General features: G+C 42.5%; 1 non-coding gene across 1 annotated transcript; it reads right to left on the bottom strand.

The window, feature by feature from the left end:
• Window positions 1–4,433: 4,433 nt before the first annotated feature.
• On the bottom strand, window positions 4,434–4,541 carry LOC123802479 (U6 spliceosomal RNA). Its single transcript, XR_006782553.2, has one exon. It is a non-coding gene; the product is annotated as a U6 spliceosomal RNA (small nuclear RNA).
• Window positions 4,542–5,647: the final 1,106 nt, after the last annotated feature.

The following is a 5,647-nucleotide window of genomic DNA, read 5'->3' as shown; positions in this document are numbered from 1 at the left end:
GTGTTATTTTGAATGAGGACTGTGCACTCCACTTTTTTCACACCCAGAAAATTCTTCCCCACGAGTTTCTGCAAGCTGATAGATCTTGCCAGACAAATCTTGAAAACGTGTGTATTTAGAGAGGATACACAGCAGAGAACCAACCACAGGACTGGTGGTGTACAAATGGTACTTAGTCCTGTGAATACATGTAACTTCATATAAGCCTTACTTTTTAAAGGAAACTGGAGGAGAAATGTGGTTAGGACTTAAATGGAAATCCAGTGATGCCTCCAGGCAGGGCTTGGGTAGCAGAAACGAGGTGTGCAGCTGTAGCTGGACCTTGTGGGTTAATGCACCTGAGGGCTGTGTTACCACAAAGGTGCCAGTGAATGGGCAAGGTGAAGGGAAGGAAGGAAAAAGAAGGTATCTGAAAGAAACAGAACTGGACAAGCTTACCTTTCCTCTGCTTTTGCCCAAATGAACAGATCTCACAAAGAATAACTTCTCCCTCCACGCGCTAAAATGCAATTATTTCTTCAAATCATTCAGATCTCGGAAATTGAACAGCACACTCTTCAATGACACTTTTCCTCAAAGAACCCCGTACTGGATGGGAAACGTGCTGCCTGGCAGCATGCATCATTCATCAGGCCTGGAAAGAGCCTAATCATCCGTTCTGTTGTTAATGGCCTGTAAATAGTTGCTTTTGACAAGAACATTTAACAGCGCCAAGAAGGAGGGTTTGAGGAGGGAGAAGGGCACAAAACTTGACATAACGGGAGTGAGACACATTTCGGAGCTTACTTACTACAGCGGCTGGAAGCTGGTGCTGGAAAGGCAACCTCTCGGCCATGGCAGCTCATGGCCAGTCAGGTAAATGGGTATCCTTCAGAACTGGGAGAGAGTTCACCAAACCACATGGTAGAAAATGAGATGTCTGTAGTTTTGCCTCATGGGGGAACAGGTGCAAAGACCACATGTGGCACTGGGTAGAGACACCCCAGGCTTCATCTCACACTCTCTCCGAGTACCCCTCCCTCTTGGTTCTCTAAAGTTCCTCAAGTGCAACTGTCTTTCCTTTTGAGATTCCCTCTAACCTCCAGCAGCCCATTGTGTTCCGGAGAATGCAGAGGAAAGAGCTGGCTTTGCTCTAGAGCCATTGCTCTTTCTGTGTTCTGGTTTCCACTTTCGGTCGTGGTAACAAATAATACTTAGCTCCCAAGGAAGTTGTGATACTTGAATGGGAAAAAGCAGCTAAAATTCCTGATGTGGTACCTAAAACACATTCGGGTCTTAATAAATGTTAATATCCTTGCCCTTTTCTCTTAAAAAGGAAAAAGCCCATGACTGGAAATATGGAATGAAGTCTTGGTGAAGAGCAGAAAAGAAACTAGCATTTCGCAGACATCACCCCTTCATAGACAGGTTTTACGGAGTCGTTCATACTTCCTGGGAGTGTGGCTCCTGCCTGCAGTTCCAGAACATTAGCTCCTAACAATCTCTCCTCTTCATTTCCTGGAAGTTCTTAGATTGTCCCACATGTACTCAACTCATTCTTCCATGTTCTTCTGTCCCCCATCCATGTTCTTCTTGCTGAAGTCCCTTCCTGAGAACCTAGGGTCTTTCTTGAGAAAACTGACTTTCATGTTAAATGTTCCATTCCTTCGGGCTTCCCAAAGTCATCAACCCAACTAACAGTTTCTTCCCCTTTTTTTGGCCAAACTGGAGATGAGATGTTTCCAGGAAGAAGGGAGAGGGGTTCATGGGTGGCACAGTTGAGCAAGTGTCCAATCCTTGATTTCTGCTCAGGTCATGATCTCACAATCATGAGATTGAGCCCTGCGTGGGGTTCTATGCTCAGTGCAGAGTCAGTGTGGGCTTCTCTCTGCCTCTCCCTCTGCCCCTCCTGCTAGTGTGTGATCTCTTTCTCTTTCTCAAATAAATAAATCTAGAAAGAAAGAAAGAAAGAAAGAAAGAAAGAAAGAAAGAAAGAAAGAAAGAAAGAAAGAAAGAAAGAAAGAAAGAAGAAAGAAAGAAAGAAAGAAAGAAAGAAAGAAAGAAAGAAAGAAAGAAAGAAAGAAAGAAAGAAAGGAAGGAAGGAAGGAAGGGAGGAAGAAAGAAAGAAAAGAAGAAAGAAAGGAAGAAAGAAGAGAGGAATGCTTCCTCCCCAACTCCATATCACATTTTGTCTCCTGGACCCAGAGCGGGGCTGCTTATGTTCCAAGCCTCACGGAGTCCCTGGGAAAAGTGTTTCACCTTAGTCTCCAGTCTGTTTTGCTTCCCCCCAAATGGCCCAACCTCAGCCAAGGAGATCTTCCTGGAAACAGAGAGCATGCAGGGCTCTCCACTCCCCAGCACCGCCTCACTCCACTCTCCCATCTTTGTCTTCAAGCACATTTGAAGAAAGCTCCTTGCAGGACTGCCTCCTTCCACACTATACAAACAAACCCATGCAAATAGTGCCTACAAATTAACAATGCCACCAGCTCACAAATGTCAGAACACTATTTCAATACAACCATAACACACACACACACACACACACACACACACACACACACACACTTGATATAAATCCACAAGATGAAAATTGATTCACTTTCACTCAGGAAGATTCCTCCTCTGTTACTCATTTTCACTTTATTTAATCTTAAAATGTAATTCAAGTGAACTCTCTCCTCCCTTGCAATAAAGTCTGGGAGATTTTCAATAAAACAAAATTAATCCTATATGTAATTTAGTTTCAAAGCAATAGCTACTTAGCCCTCCTTACTTATTGTCGGCTTCACCGATGCCGTATACAAATGCCTTAAAGCTACTCCATTCAGTGACTCGACTGTAGGAAGTTGTCTTCACATGTCTAATGGGGGACAGTCCAGATCTGCGGTGTAGACAGCAAATCAGCTCCTTCAGATCTACTTTTTGTTGTTCTTGTTCAGCTAAACCAAGCAAAAGCAGGTCTGGTGCCAATGTGACTCAAAAGACTTCTATATCATGGACCTGGCAACCGAAGTTAATTGGAGCTGAATGGCCCCCTATGGAGATGAAACCAAGGGAAAGTCAGAAAGCAGAAATTACAGGATTTATATCCATTTGCTTAATCACCACTCCTCGCTCTTTGGTGCACGAAGGTAATAGATAGACAACGCGTTGTATTCATGCCTCTATTTATATTCATAGCTTTATCTCGCTCTTCACCTGCGTTCCATTTTGGTTAACTATTTCTTCTTGTCTTGGACTATCTGCGCGGTGAGAAAGTCTTGTCCCTGGCATCTCCTTTCAAGGTTGCTTCTGATCATTTAAACGATGAACGCTCCACGAAAGGAAGCTAGGGGCTGCATTTATTTTTCTCCAAACAATTTACGTTTTGTTCTTTATGACACCTTCAGTTTTGGTCATGGGAGGATAAATATTTCATTTTTAAAAAGGAGAGCCTTAATCGGCCTTTCAGAGGGAAAAAATTGCCTCTGGAAAACTTTTACAATAAAAATAATAGAATCACAGATATCTGCGATGAGGAAGATAAATGTTCAGCCCTCTCTCGGAGGTAAAACGCTACTTCATCCCTTCCGACTGTCAAATGTTGGGGCTTGTGTCCTTGGCCTCCATGAATAATTTCTCAGTTAACTAGTGAACCTATGCAGAAAATCACATTTTTCTTGTGTGGTAAAATATATGTCACATAAAATCTACCTTTAACCAGTTTCAAGTGTAGAGGTCGGTGATATTAAGTACCTTCACGTTGTTCTTAACCATCACCACCATCTACCTCCAGAACATTCTCATCTTCCTCCATTGAATCTCTACCCATCAAACACCAGCTCCTCATTCCCCTCTTTCTCCAGCCCCAGGCAGCCGCTGATCCATGCTCTAACTCTGGGACTACTCCGGGTGCCTCCAACAACTGGAGTCCTATAGCCTTTGTCTTTTTGTGCTTATTTCAAGCATCACAAGTTTGTTTGTTTGTTTTAGGTTTCTAGATTCTTTTTTATTATTATTATTATGAAATGTTAGTCACCATACAGTACATCCTTAGTTTTTGATGTAGTGTTCCATGATTCATTGTTTGCATATAACACCCAGTGCTCCATGCAATACGTGCCCTCCTTAATACCCCATCACCGGGCTAGCCCATCCCCCCAGCCCCTCCCCTCTGAAACCCTCAGTCTGTTTCCCAGAGTCCATAGTCTCTTGTGGTTCATTTCCCCCTCTGTTTACCACCCCCCTTCAATTTTCCCTTCCTTCTCCTAATGTCCTCCCGGCTATTCCTTATGTTCCACAACTAAGTGAAATCATATGATAATTGTCTTTCTCTGCTTGACTTATTTCACTTAACATAATCCCCTCCAGTCCCATCCATGTTGATGCAAATGTTGGGTATTCATCCTTTCTGATGGCTGAGTAATATTCCATTGTATATATGGACCACATCTTCTTTATCCATTCGTCTGAAAAATATGGAACGCTTCAGGAATTTGCGTGTCATCCTTGCGCAGGGGGCCATGCTAATCTTCTCTGTATCGCTCCAATTTTAGTATATGTGCTGCCGAAGTGAGCACCAAACACCACAAGTTTTAAATTGAGGGCAACACAAGGGAGAAGGAGACAGTTGACATTTTTAGAGATTCAGCCCTGGGTTTAAATCTCACCTTTGCCACATCATCCCGCTGTATTTTCAGAGAAATTCCTCTCAACGTGTTTCTTTACCAGCCCCACATGATGGTATTAATGATGCCGGGTGGTGTGGCTGTCAAGAAGACTAGTGTGTCCATAGCATGATAAAAGACAAAGAGTGAAAACCGAGTGGCTGTTATTTCTTCTTCCAGCTACTAAGCCTAGAGAACTTGAGATAAATCCGGATGCCTAAACTTCAAGTTAAAACAGCACCCCTGGGCCTATCAGATATACACTGAGATCAACTCACTCTAACATGAGAATGAATAAGAATATCGTCCTCAAAGGTTTATTGTGGTAATAAAATGAGATTAAATATGAGAGCTCTATCTACAAAGTTCCATAGCAGTCTGTCCAGCCTCAATCAGAGGAATTCCAGAACGTCATCGGAGGATCTGCAAGTCACATGACAAAGGTAGATACGGTTGTCAGCATCCCCAAGAAAAGAGAGAAGAAAAGATGCTGTGGCATTTGTAGCTGAAAAGGAGAGGGGTACGGACTCGTAAAAAGCCCTGTATTTCCTGCAATAAAAATAGCATTGATCCAAAACATATGTTTGATAGAATCTTTTTATTTTATTGTTGGAATAAAAGCTAAAGGTCATCTACACCAATATTATTACTTCACACAAATGGTAAGGGGTCTTGCTTCTAGGTCTCTAATGCTTCTCTCATCAATGGATGCTCTTTGTTTTTACTATCGCCCTGGAAATTGAGCCTCATTCTTGCCTTCCAGTCAATATGATGAAACTTTCTCTTATGCTAGCATATTCTTATTATTGAGTTCAACCTTCTGCCATTTCTGAGAGGGCTTAATCTCTGAGAAACTGGACTGAGTTGGACAGTCCAGCTGGACCTGTTCCCGAAGACAGGGTAAAAGCTAGCTAAGTTTTCCGCTTGTGTACTTGTGGAAACTTATTCACAACAAAGTGGCGTTGACTTCAATGAAGCAAAATATGAATTTTCCATACATTTAAAAGTTTCAAATGAGT

This window comes from Ursus americanus, chromosome 28 (assembly GCF_024610735.1).
Source record: "Ursus americanus isolate L20-20 chromosome 28, mUrsAme1.1.p, whole genome shotgun sequence".
NCBI lineage: Eukaryota > Metazoa > Chordata > Mammalia > Carnivora > Ursidae > Ursus > Ursus americanus.
Note: the sequence above shows the minus strand (reverse complement) of the source record. Positions and strands in the feature narration are given on the sequence as shown.